Consider the following 15,073-nt stretch of genomic DNA (forward strand, 5'->3'; position numbering starts at 1 on the left):
GTTAAAAAGCTAAAGGTGTTTAAAGATAAATCCATCAAACAAACGGCTTTATCGGTCTTCGGTTTTGATTTTCATCTCATTATTTTTGCTAGACACACCTCTGGCTGAGAGCACTCGGTCATGCATCTTCACCAGATTGTGTTTGGGCACACTTCGCTGCACGTCTCTGACGACGACAATCCAGCCTAGATTTTATTCACTTCAACCCATCAATCACTATTCAAACATACATTTGCATACCTTCGTTCTCGACTTTGATTACCTTTGGTATCCTTGTATAGGGAGAGGATTCGGACGGTGACGTTAAAGCCACTGTTTCCGTGACGTCTCTACGAGCATGAGAACTTGTCTACTAATTTAAAAGCCATTTGATTGTAGATATTAAATGTAGTTTTATCTAAGACACGCAAATACACCATTCAGTTAAACGCTAGATGATAGAGATTAATGGCTGATGAGTATGCACAACTGTTAAATTAACCTTCAGGTTCGATTATGGTCAAAAGCCTGAAAGAGTGACTGGTATTAAAAACCCAAATAACGTGCTCACTACACTCTTCAAAGTAAAAGTACGATCCAAGTTCAAATGTGTTGTTTGCAAGCCATACGTTCGTACACCTGAGTGGCCAATCTTCGAGACAACCATCGCTTAAGCAATGAAACCGTAATCGCATTGGTCCCTAATCACACAATCTTTGAAGCTGAACGTATAATTGCTAGGGAGATTTACTTTCAACACGTAACAATGATAGAGAATCAAGAATGATGAATGTGGGAAGAATTGGTCGGTATGGCATGGCTCAGCTTTGCGGGTGTAGTCATCCTCGAAACAAATCTCTATTCACATTAAAATATATTATTCTTCAATCCAAATGTGTTCTTCAGAAGTGCTTAACATTGCACTGCTGACAGTCAGAATAAACAATGATGTGACTCCCTCGTGGGATTTTATATATTAGGTAGTCTTTTCACGACAAATCTACAATTTTGGGACTTGGTCTACTACGATTTTAACAAAGATAAATGTACTAATACCGGACCAGATCATAATTCCATGTAACAACCACTGTGATGACTGGTCTGGACATAGAGAACCAACTAATTAGTGTTTGTTCGATTAGACCAAACTACGTTCTTCCGTATATCACTCAAAGCCTTTTAAAATCGCTCACACTAAATCACCTCTGTGCTTCATTTGATCGGTTCTGATTCCATGGCGAGAACAAATCACATCAAAAGCATAAAATACCTCAAACAATACAGCTTGAGTTATACACCCAAAATTCACTCTAGGATAGAACAGTATTCCAGGCAGTAGAAATAGTCGGAAAATAAGTGTTATATGTCTGAGGATCAATGGCAGTATTACCAGCAAAATAGGGTCAGAATCCATTAGCGACGATTTGAACGTCTGTTCCCATCAGGCAGTCTCAAGATAACATATATCAACCATCCAACTCCGTAAACATGATTTCAGTTAAACATTATATTAATGCTAATGATCTGACATCATAAAAAATAAACTGTCATCTACAGGGCGAACCGTAAGCAAAATCGAATAATGACTGCCGAGGTGAAGAAGATTGCCAATGTACAAAAGACAGACGCAGTTGTTGTGGGTGGACGTTCAAGTATTAGACAGAGTGAAAGAAAATGAGAATGATAGTATTGTCAAATAAGACTTACTAGGGGTTTAAGAGCATTTTTTCTGTCATAATCAATTATAACCACCCACTGACGACAATAACGAATTACGTTTCTACTCCCCAAGACCAATCAAGAATACAGTCACCCAGAGTAGCAGCAACCAGAATACAATTTTAGTTAAAACTAATGCAAAAATAGTTTTTAAAATCCCCAGCGACATAGATCAGTTCATAACGACTCTGAATTTGGGAGTCGTATATGATAATAATTACAAACAAACTAGGAGATAAACGTAGTACCTGTAGATTCAGATTTCAATGGAAGCCACACCGCGTGGATAAATAAATAAACAGTTGTTGCCACTAAGAATGTATGCGTGGGAGCTTTACATAATCATGTCAGTACAAAAATACAAATAAGATCTTGAGAATGATGTGCTATAGCATGTTAGCCTAAATTCAGAATAATACTTACGAAGCAGAAGGAAACGATGAATCACTCACCTCTGTCAGATAATCGGAGAGGACAAAAATTAGACTGCCGGCCACCCTCCTAATCCTTACAACAAATCCAAGTTTTGATCAGCATAAACATCATCGAATGAACAGTCCTAAAGCAAAGGTCGACTCAAGCTGTCTAATTCTATGTTCAACACTGTTCGGATGCAAAAGGCCTATAAGCATTTTTACTCCATATGGTACGAATTTCGGACAATGCAGTGGGAATAAAACCTCTTACTGAATCGCTTACAATGCATCACGCACAAGATATAAGACAATTGAGAGGCTAAGACACAGCAGAGAGAGTCTTGAGCATCAAAGTCATAGATTGTTGCTGGATAGACAACAGAAAGAGCAATGTAGGAGCGATGTAGAACAAGACGATAGAGCAAATCATGATAGTTTGCACACCGGGCAGTTTTTCTCGTACTGCTAGATATTTGATGCTAAATCAAACAGGTTAAATCAGCCATACATCGAGCCAAAATCGACATCCCAGGGTATGACAAATGCGAAAACCCATCACAGATCACGACTAGTGGGGCAGAGTGCCTAAACAATCAGTTGTTTTGTTAGAAGCAAACATTTCAGGATGAACATTTCAGTTGGAACAAATGCGGCTTCTTATACCATACTCACAGGATAAATCCGAACTGGGATAATATACTTTGACACCAGATTTTCTACTCAACAAACGATTCCCTCAGGCGTCCAATGCGACAGACTTTGACTTGATGATACTTGAAACACACTACCTTAGAACATATACGTTTGCAGTCGAAACATAGGAACGGAGTGGATTACCCATCAATAAACTTTAGGTAGCTGAAACCGGATTCGATATCATACAACAACAAAATATTTTTCCTAAAGCAGTTAAGTGCAATTTTTGCAGGCATGAACGATAAGTTACAAGATAATATTTATTAAAAAGATACCAACCAGATAGATTTGTTCAACAGATAAAATCAGAAAGGATATGTGATAGATTATTCATGCAGATATATAAGTCGGTTTAAATATCGCTCTTTTTATTGTTGGAACTAAATGCCGATCGTTATGTCTGCACCTAAGCGTCTGAAAATGCATGTAATAGGATGACTTCGTAGAATGACGGAACAAACACTAGTCGAAGAATCAGCGAGCATGATAAGATAACCTTAGTATCATTGATTAGTTACCTTATTACTAATCATGAAGAGCCTGAGACAATCAAAGTATCATGCACCCAAACATTGGTGAGTCGAAGTGATGGCTTTCACCATACATGCTTGCTGGTCAATAACTCTACCCTCCCTTCTGTTTTGACATCATACTGTATTAAAGTGCTGGTTAGACTGCAGCTATGTCTTACCTCCATGCTCTACGCTCCACACCTTGTTAAAAAAAAATAAATTTTACAAATATCCGGAATAGGCATATCAGACAATTAAAACTTGTAGAGTTGATGGGATATCGAAACGGTATCGCATAGGAGCATGAGATAGATTATGGGTTTCCAAACAAAATAAGTTAGTAGAAATAAACCAGTAGGCAATACAATTATTATAATTATTCACAATCATCTTATGGGTACATAAGTGTTGTGAAGAAACCATTTCGAGTTTCTTCAAAAGTTCAATAACACATAAGTTTCAATAATGTTAACCTTATATTTGCCATATTTGAAAAAGAGAGAAAATAATAGTAATGATAACGGAGCAATAATAAATCACGTTCTGTGTAATTGAGAAAAATATTGAGTTTACTTCAAAAAAGGAAAGGGAGAAAATAAGGGAATGGAAATAAAGGAGACGTGAAATACGCAAATAGTTCAATAAGCGTGTTTATGAACACAAAACAAGAATAAACAACTATATATGTATCGTCAAATTAGTAGCAAAAATAAAGTAGAAAATTGCTAAGAAAAAATAACTTATTATTGCAGTAAGATACAACGCTAGAATAAATGTTTATGCAGTCATAGTTTGGAGTGATGCTATTAAAGTCCCCAATAAACGAGGATGTACGAGTCATATATGCATAGTGAAGATAAACCGAGTCTGAGAAGTTAATTTAAGTGTAACACAAGTTATTGTCTTAATTACAAACTTCGTAATCTTAAAAAAATATTTACTTAGGAGAAAAAATGAAGGAAAAGAAATGAAAACCTAGTGAAATGGTTCAATCCAATACTTTCAAGGCAATGACTGAGAATCTGAAAAAATACGGTTGACAGTTACATACATGATAAAAATTGAAAGACGATGGTGATTAAAAAAGAGAAGAGGCTCACAATACTACGACTGATATTGGTTCATGTGGACAGTTTCTCTGGGCTACTGATCTTCTACCCTACTAGCCTCTAGTTGCATAAATGATTGATGAGTTGTGGTGCAGGGTATTCCCGAGATTCATAACCTGTAGTACCACCAATAGGTGAACAAAATGTTGAAGAGACTCAAGAGATGCATTCTGGAACAGCAAAATATAGAATGTGGGTTACATAGGATATTAGGTCAGATATTTGTAGTTAACGAGATAGCCGCTAGGCGCCAACCTGTCATTTATTCACACGATTAGATGTTTGATGGCCCATCTTTAAATGTAGCCTGACTTAGGTAGGCTGCGCTGAGCAAGTATGGAAACTCCGAATCAGTCCATAAAGTATTCTAGGGAAGATCTTAGCTGAGTTAGAGTCTAATTTGACCGGGTATTTATCATGGACCTATTCTAGAGGCTCGCCTGTGGCGTGACAAATAAAGTTGACTTTGATTTGCCTGATTCCGAAGGTTATAATTATTACTTTGGAAAATTTTGAAGTAATGTAATGGGCCGTAGCCTTATCACGTAGACTTTTGAAAAGTGAGCCAAGGTTAAACTTGATTAGTCTAATCCATAAGGAGTCAAATTTCCATGCTTAAAATCTATCTAAGATAGGTTCAGTTTTATGAGGTAGAACTAATTCCCGTGATCTTATGTTTTTCTTGTAAACCCATACAACCGAATACAATCGAACAATATTCTAGTGGGAGTCGAACACGTACCTTATATAGAATCATTTCGGACTCCTTTTAATGGAAGTTAAGGTTGATAAACCCATTGACCCTAAGGCTTTAGGGGCTTGAGATGCTGTATGTTCGGTAAGTGAAAGGCTCCTGGAATATGTCACTCCTAAATTACATATGCTATTTATCCTTTTAAATTCCAGCTCTCTCAGATGCAAACTCACATGTGGATTAGTCGTACTTTAGTACATGTGCCCAAATTTTTCAGTACTGAGAAAGAGAAACCATGCATCACACCTGTGTTGAAGTTTATCCAGATCTGATATTTAGACTAGGACTTGAGTGAATTGCATAAACCACTTCGTGGTCGTCAGCACATAAATATGTTTTGCCAAATGTAATGCATTTGCATGTCATTTATATACATGATGAACAGTAGAGACCCGATAGTTGTGTCCTGGAGGACACCATTGGTAGTGTCCTGAGGGTAGTAAAAATTTCGCCATACTTTTGCTGCCTGAGCTCGGTCTTTTAAAAATGATGAGGTCTAATTATGTCTTTTACCCGTCATACCGAATGTTTTTAACTTATGTAGTGAAGATGAGTGTTGGTTTAATCAAACCCTCAGTAACGTTAGAGTACAGAGTGACATAGTTCCCCTTCATCCCTATTGTTTATTACATAACCAAAGTATCCCAGATAACAGATTACGCATGGCTTTGGAAATGAACCTATGTTGCGAAGATACAATAAATTGGTGCTTATCTAGATGATTCTCAGCTGCCTTCGTAATAATTTTCTCCATAATTCAAAATAAGATGGGACAGTGGTTAATTGGGCTATAATTGTTAACATCTGGTCTAGATCTCCTTTTAGAGTGCGGGATGATATAGGTCGTTTACTGTTGTTAGAGGATTACGTATTTTAGTAAACAGAACAAGAAGGTCAGTACACCATATCTAATTTCATTTGCTGGTATTATTGAATCTCTCACAATAATCAGAATGAATTCTAGGCCTGCCTATGTATGTGCTGAACCTACTGACTATGCACTTATGCCGATTATAGTTATTGACTACTTATGCCTATGTGTTGCCAAGCAGCTAATAGTTCTCCTGGGTCTCATAAGTTCATCATTGACCTTTGGGACAATAAGAATGTTAGCTGCCGAAGTACTAATCTAAATTTATAAGTTGCAGGAAATTCGTTCAGCATATTATTCCTTTATTTGACGAAAGTCTTTGATTTCAATATCTATTTATTGTTACTGGGGAACTGAAGACATTTGGCTGATTAAAAACTTTATACTGAATATTAAAAATTTCACTGTTTTTGGATGTATTTGTTTTACGCAACCTCTGATATTGTTTGTTTATATCCTTATTTAGAGACGTTTTGGTTTCACTTTATATTTGGTTTGGTATTTGAGAGATTTTGCTCCAGCGACCTATGAGATTGAAGAACGACATTTGGGTTGACTATTTGTAAATTGAGAATAAACTTCGGTACCTAAATTAGGGCTCAGTTGAACAAGGAAGCTTTTTCGCAAACATGTACACAATTCGTAGCAGTAGTCAAGGCACTACCGCGTGAACTCAACAGGTACGTAACACCTAGTATGTTACTAGTGATGCTTCTGAACCCTACGAAACACTGAAACGATCTATCCATAAACGCGGAGACCTGACAGATCGACAAAGGTTAGACCAACTCCTTAATAACATCGACCTACAACACGGTTCTGTGACGAACATGTTGCAACGAATGAGAGAGGTTATCGGCCAAAGAACCTTCGATGATGGTCTATTCAGACAACTTTTATTATCCAAACTTCCTCGACAGGTGCAAGTTGTGCTGGTCTCGTTTCAAAACAAGGCCTTAGATGAGCTGGCTGTATCTGCCAACCGCATTTTAGAAATCACAAAGTCTTCTAATACTGAGGTTTTTCAGTCAAAGAAAAGCCTCAAACAACCCAGAATGACATAACCGAGTTATGTCATACACTCACGCGTTATCTTAGTTTTCGTAACGACCGTAAGCGATCACACAACACACATAGAAGCACTTCGCGTAAGCGATTTGTCTCTAGACCACGAGAGACGGATAACCCCGACTGGTGCTGGTATTATAACCAGTATGGAAAGTCTCCCAGAAACTGCAGAAAACCCTGCAATTTTCCCAACTCAAAACCGACCGACTCGAAAAACAACTCGGGAAACTTCCAAGCCGGCACGCGTTAACGGCAACCGTAGCTGGCAAACATAGCCGTCTGTTATACGTCGCAGATGTGATAACGAGAGTTCGCTACCTCGTCGACATTGGCTCAGAAGTTAGCGTTCTCCCAGCGAATCCCAACGACCGGCTTCATGAATCGGCTTTCAACTTACAACCGAAACTACCGTGTGTAACCAGCAACGTTACACATCACATCACGACTACAGGACCACCTGTATTCTCTAAAGCACGTCGACTAGCCCCTGAAAAGCTTAGGTTGGCGAAAAACGAGTTCGACCATATGATAGACTTAGGAATTATACGACCGTCAAATAGCCCATATGCATCTCCGTTGCACATGGTCCCTAAAAAGGACAGCAACGATTGGCGTCCAACTGGCGACTATCGGCGATTGAATGCAAAAACCATTCCCGATCGTTATCCGTTGCCTCACATTCACGATTTGACAGCTACCTTGAAAGGTACAACTGTCTTTTCGAAAATCGACTTGGTTAGAGCGTATAACCAAATTCCCATGGCCACTGACGACATACCGAAAACAGCTATCATAACTCCCTTCGGACTCTATGCATTTTTGCGAATGCCCTTCGGTCTAAGAAACGCGGCTCAAACATTCCAAAGATTCATAGACGACGTTTTTCGAGGTCTCAACTTCGTACATGCGTATGTTGACGACTGCCTAATCGCAAGTCCGGACAGAGAATCGCATCTTAAGCATCTGGATCTTGTTTTCGACTGACTACAAAATCATGGCATTACTGTAAACGTTCAGAAATGCCAATTCGAAACCGACTCATTAGACTTCCTAGAACACACTATAGATGCACAAGGAATTCGACCTCTTAGAACCAAAGTGGCGGCCATTCTGGATTACCCAGAACCGACCACCGTCAAGCAATTACGCCCGTTTAACGGCCTCGTAAGTTTCTATAGACGTTTCATACCGAAATGCGCATTACTTATGAAACCTCTGACCGACCAACTTCGTGGAAATGCGAAATCCATCAATCTGGACGACACCGCACGAAAAGCATTCTCCACAATTAAGGAACTGATTGCTAAAACAACAATGCTTGCACATCAGGACACCCGAGCACCCATTAGCAACGGAGTAGACGCATCCGACTCGGCAATCGGAGGAGTCTTGAAACAATGGGTTAACAACTCCTAGCAACCTTTGGCATTTTCCTCTAGACGGTTGCTAGACACCGAATCAAGGTACAGCACATTCGGTAGGGAATCCCTAGCTATGTATTGTGATGTGCCGCATTTTCAACACTATATCGAAGGCTGTGAATTCACTCTTCTCTTTAAGCTCATTTTCAGACAAGTACTTACCTCGTGAATCTCGATAACTGGACTACATTTCGCAGTTTACTTCAGATATTCAACACATCTCTGGAGCAAACAATGTAGTTGCAGACGCCTTATCTCGCATAACTTCCTTGAACAGTTTCCAAGGAATCGACCTTCTTAAACTCGCCGAGCTTCAAAAAGAAGACAGTGATCTTCAGCACGAGTTATCGTCCACAACCCTTAAACTACGCATCAAACAGATGGGAACAGGTAAGGAAACCTTACTGTGTGACACATCTACAGGTAGGGATCGCCCAATCGTGCCGAAACATTATCGACGCAATGTCTTCAATACATTGCACAAACTTTCTCATCCAGGTGTTCGTGCAACCATCAAGCTTATAGCAGAACGGTTTTGCTGGCCTGGCATGAATAAAGACGTGAGGGAGTGGCCACGCTCCTGTGTAAGCTGCCAAAAATCTAAGGTTATCAGACACAATAAATGTCCCTTAGGCTCATTTAAAACTCCCGATGCTCGTTTCGACCATGTTCATCTGGATTTGGTAGGACCGTTACCAGATTCAAATGGATACTCTTACCTCTTAACCTGCGTAGACCGTTTCACTCGATGGCCAGAAGCAGTACCTATCAAGGACATCACTGTTGAAACAGTGGCCCGCACCTTCGTCGAACGATGGGTAGCAAACTTCGGTTGCCCTTCAACCATCACCACAGACCGCGGACGTCAGTTTGAATCTGAACTTTTCCGTCGTCTGACCACACTATTAGGAAGCACTCGCTTCCGAACGACCGCCTACCACCCACAAGCAAACGGGTTGGTAGAACGTTTTCACCGACAACTAAAAGCCTCAATATCAGCTGCAAACGTTTCACAGTGGACCGACGCTCTTCCACTTGCCTTACTAGGTATTCGCAATGCAGTGAAAGCTGACATTGGATACACTGCGGCTCAACTCGTCTATGGAACGACACTTCGACTTCCAGGAGAATTCGTGGATCCTTCGTCCTCTCCAATGAACATGGATCTAACCTCCTGCACGAACTGGCTCACAAACGCAATACGTTCAGTTAAACCTGTTTCCACTCGACCTCAATCAACTGATGTTTCCTTTCAACTTGACTTACCAAATAGTGCACACGTCTTCGTTCGTCGAGACTCACATTGACGACCTCTCGAATCAGCATACGAAGGACCCTTCAACGTTGTTCAACGCGAACCCAAGCACTGTATAGTCAATAAGAACAGAACCAACGATAGCATCAGCATCGATCGCCTAAAATCAGCGTACTTAGGGGGAAATCCTATTCACGTCGAGTTTCCTTCGGTACAATCGCACGACACGACTCCTACACTTATAATACCTCAACCAACAGCCAACACACACGATGATACCTTGGTAGTATCAGAAAATAAACTTGAAACAACGCGTTCTGGAAGAAGAGTTAGATTTCCAGAACGTATTAGATGTCACTGGTTAAAGCGTTGTCAAACTCCGAATACCGGTAGCATCTCCAACAGAAACAACATCCTTCGTGAAGCCCAACAGTTGTTTAAAAAGATCGTGCAAGCTCAACATTTTCCTGACATGAGACGACAGGGAAATTATCGTGACAAGGATACCAGTTCGTGTAACACCCTTTGATTTTGGAAAAGCGTTTGGAACAATAAGGTACCCATTCCCCATCGAAAAGGTCTCGATACATTTTCATCCTTGCTCTAAAATTACCTCCTAGATAAAATAAGATCTTTCACTCTCGCATACTCTGAAAATGGTAAGATATGCAGGTTTATAAGAGGTGGAAAGAATTAACTCTGGCTGTAAATGGACCACACAATAATAGGGAACGCGAGGCTGACAATTGGTTGAAAGTTAGCTTGTCGAAGTGCCACGTTATACATATTCAGTTCCATAGGACACAGAAAACTTGCGTCTTCTATTAATATCTACCATAAATCGTCAGCTTAGAACGAAATCTAGGACTAGTAACCACACAGAGCTTCGACTACATTTCAGGTTCAAACCAAGCAAAACCAACTCCTCACTTTATACGAAGACAACTTAGTTCAGTCACTCCAGAATTGCATTTGACACTTCGGAAAAGTACTTTAAGCCTGATCTCAAAATTTACGACTATGTTAACCCCTCTGTCTTCAAAAAAAGCATAGAAAAGTACAGAAACAGACAAGAATTGTGATAGGACCGAGAAACAAATCACGGTAAGATAAATTTCAATGCAAGATTGTTCTCGCTGAGCTAGGGGAGAATTAAAGATGATCCGATAGCGGCTCATAATACACCAGACACTCCAAGTCGTCTCAACACGAATATCCTACCAGAGACACATCACTGTACTCCATGAGGGAATTCGCGAAACTATGTACCATAAAGAGTGAAAATTCATATGTCCACGCTTTTTTTCACTAAGAGTAGACACTATTTAGAATAATCTCACTGCTGAAGTGACCACAGTCAACTCAAGGAACAACCTCAATAGGAGACCTAATAATTCCGTACTAACATATGGATCATCAAATAGTTTGTATAAGCTCTCGCGAAGATATTAGATATTTAGCAAACGACCTTGATGTGCTTTATGGACGCTTAGTCTTGACCTACTGCGTCGGGTTGTGATTTTAGGTATTTTTGTAGAAGTTCCTATATACCTTTAAGTTATTGTCACTTCTATAGTTTATAAAATTGTCTTTGATTCAAAATTGACCTATAGATTACATATATATGATATTCCAGTCAAATAGGCACCAAAATATACATACGTCACAAAATAATTATTTTCTTAAGAAAATGAGATTGTGAAGAGACAGAAAAAAGGGTTGGGATAATTTAAATTAACGAGAGCATAGAAATAAGGGAATAAAACAATGGCAATATTCAAGGGGGTGGGTCATTACAACCAAAAGCGATTCTTTCAGCAAAAGGATTTCCGTGCACTCGTACGAATAAAGTAAATAAAAATTATAGCGGTGTAATCACTTCGTTTTTCACTTCGATTAATCTACGAGAAATCGTTTTGAGCAGGTACGGGTATGATGTGCCGACTACCTTATAAATAGTGCAAGTACTAGCCATAGTAGGTTTACATATATTTCTTGATTTTTTCGAAGGCTGTGAACGTTTGTACAGCACATACGGTGTTTTCTTAGTCACCCGTTTTACCCATATAGGTCTATAAAGTATTGACTTTAAAGACCACTACCTGGAGACCCTGAATCCAAAGGTTCGAGTTTTTAACTGGTTGTATATGAATATTCCAGTCACGAATCTCATGTGGATTGTTTGGCATAACATTCTTTCTGTCGTACTTTCAGGTAATAAATGTAAGAACCTCTTTGGTTGTGCTCCGTCCTCAACCCACTTGCCGAGTTTTATCACCTTATTAACATACATTCTCAATGCCTCTCCTGGCTTTGAATTTCTGACAGCAGATCCTACAGATGGCAGATCTTGTGAATGACGTTTATCAGGCTAATTGCTATTTTGAATGCCGATTCCAAATAATTAAACTAGGGATGGATTTAAATTCTCTAGGAATCGTGATTACGGCTTCCGATCGTATCATTACTGTTCCCTTCCCACAAACTACCGGGACCTCTCCTTTAATTGTACTTTTTGTCATGAAGTTTGGACTAATTCATTTATTTTACCTAGTTTGGCTGTTGAGAAAGTTTTGCTCTTAGCACATCGTTCAGTTGCGTTCACCCCATCAATAACATTTAGAGTGAGTGCACTTTTGATGGGTGGTGATCTATTTGTCCTGACAGCGCTAGACGACTACTCATAACAATATTCTGGACTGAGGTTTCTTCTTCATGTATGTTGACCATGCAAGTCTCAACCTTTCTATCCATGTTAGGAGCTTAACCGATAGCACTGGTGGTTACTCTCGTAGTCTTCTCATTGTCTAATGTCAGACTCAACTTCTTTACCTTATTGGGAAGTTCTAGGACTTCATTTATGAGAATCGCTTCAGGTAAGCAGCATTCTGTACTTAATCAAGTTGAAGTCTGTTTGCAGGAACGTTTATATGCAGCCGGTCACCATATACTAATTTCTTTTACTTGATTTTACCTTGAAAGCTAGTTTCTCCGCACTTTTGTATTACGATTTACAGGGTGAGACCTCGGTCAGATTTATTGGTCACTGAGGTTATTCAGCTTTATTACACTCGTTTCACTCATTTTCTAAATAAACTGTTGCAAGTTATATATTATATATTCTACAATGGTTATAGATGTGTTTTATTTTGAAGTATATCTAGTTGTTCATTGTATTAGTGTTTTGTGGTTAATATTCTGCTAGAGATAAGCATTCTGTTTTGTAGCTATTTTCGCTCATCAACTTTTTAATCCGTTTAGCTTTGGCGCATTTCTAGTCAGTTATGAAGTGTCATGCGAAATTTTCCTGAAATGGTTTAGTAACCTGTTGTAAATTCTGAGTTAGTTTATTTGGTTGAAAACAAATAAAAATTTAATAGATACAAAGAAAGCCTACAATAAAAAGTTGCTTTAAAAGTGATGAGTCATACAAAAAATGATAGATTCTTAAAGCTCTAGATAAAATGATCTCAAGTCAGTCAGCAACAACGTACGTACGCACATCATTTCAAGTTGTCATACTACAATAGCAAGGAGATACGACTGTCGATTCAAGTCCAATAGTGGTAGAGGTAGTAAGAGTATAAGCAGTAATCGGAAAGATTAGAGTTTGAAGATGTTATTCAAGGAGTGTAGTTCAGTGAAATAAATTTGGAAAGAGAAAAAAGGGACGTAAAGAATACAGAAGATTAGAATTAGGGAGAACACAAAGAGTGGATGCACCTGCGCCATTCCAAACGATTTTGAGCCGTGTCATTCAAGGTCTCTAACCATCGGTTGCTATCATCTAGTGGTCCCCAACCAGGTAGTCTACACCTAACAACATGACTCAGTCCACTTGTCAGTGACTTCATGGACTTGTGCCATGTTTTGGTCTGGCCGCCCCTAGCTTTCTTCCAACCTACTCCTATGCCATTGAACATCGCACGTCGAGGCAGTCGGTGGTTGGGTATACGTAACACGTGTCCCAGACATCTTAACTGATGAGGTTTCACTACTTCATCAATTGGTTTGCCATCCTTACCTAGTATCCGTTTCCTAACAACTGCGTTACTTACTCGATGGTCCCAAGATATACGAGCAATGTTTCGAAGACACCTATGATCGAATACTAGTAACCTACGGATATCCTCTACTCTTACCGGCCATGTTTCACAGCATAAAGTAGGATGGAACAAACTGCTGCGCAGTAAACCCATCCTTTGGTTGATAAACGGATATCTCACCTACGCCATAAATGACGCAAGTTGGCAAAAGCTAGTCGAGCCTTCTGTATCCAAAAGTGATCTAAAAATGCCGGATGATAGCTCGGATCAGAAATTCTAAACGTAATATCAGTTGAGATAGTACATATCTTACTTATTCAATGAGTGTGTTCATTAGACAGTTGCAGACCAGTTGGCTTATAACCACGACTTGTGAATTTTTTATTTAAGCCACTATAATTCCTGAAGTCATTGACGAAGAAAAATAGCAACTTCAATTATTGCGATTTTACATGAGTAAATCGGTATATGTTCAGTCCGAGTGATCACACGATGTGTTAAATCTAAAGGATATTTTGCTAAAATGTCAGGGTAGGGGATGTTTATTTAGTTGATTCCCTTAGTTTCATACCAGCTACGTTTGAACCATCAGCTGTTTCGGTAATCCAGAGACTGATCTATTTTCTCTCAAGGTGGTATTGCGGTGTTTGCAAGTTGATCGTCATGCTAGTATTGGACATCGTAACCTTGCTATTCAAGTGGTGAATTATAGTATTTCGTATGAGGTGAAACACACAACTTAAATGTAACACATTGCAAATCCACTCTAACGACTATGAGAAAATAAAAAAATTACCAAAGGTTTGACAGTATTTTTACTTCACCTATCATTGTTCTCTGCTAAAATACAAAAAGTTACTAACTGTCGATGACATTTACGACTACGCGTTCTGCAACTATGTATCAGACGCAGACCTACCGATCAGAACTAGCAGCTTTTTTGACACAAACTTTATGTTTACACTTGACAGTTGCAATGTATTGCATATGCTTGTGTCAGTGTCTAACTTGATATCACTAATGTGTGGCATTTTTTATTTACTCCCATAACTTCCATCTTCACTGATGGATTTTGTAAAAATTATTATAGGGACGATTTTATTACTTTCGACTTCCATAAGACTAATTTCTCCCGAGATACTGTATTTGGCTCTGAATAATTAGACAAAATAAATCTTAGCGCTAATAGTGCAGTGATAATTTTTAAAACTCACTGAATGGAATAAA

The 15,073-nt window shown here is 39.0% G+C and overlaps 1 protein-coding gene across 1 annotated transcript in view; it reads left to right on the forward strand.

Moving 5' to 3' along the window:
• Positions 1–11,263: 11,263 nt before the first annotated feature.
• Positions 11,264–15,073, forward strand: part of WC2_5 (blue light receptor) — a 62,717-nt gene continuing 58,907 nt past the window's right edge. Inside the window, exon 1 of the mRNA XM_012941123.3 lies at positions 11,264–11,325. The gene's annotated coding sequence lies outside the window, so the exon portion shown is untranslated. The remainder of the gene's footprint in view (positions 11,326–15,073) is intronic.

The sequence above is a fragment of the Schistosoma haematobium genome, chromosome ZW (assembly GCF_000699445.3).
Source record: "Schistosoma haematobium chromosome ZW, whole genome shotgun sequence".
Lineage (NCBI taxonomy): Eukaryota > Metazoa > Platyhelminthes > Trematoda > Strigeidida > Schistosomatidae > Schistosoma > Schistosoma haematobium.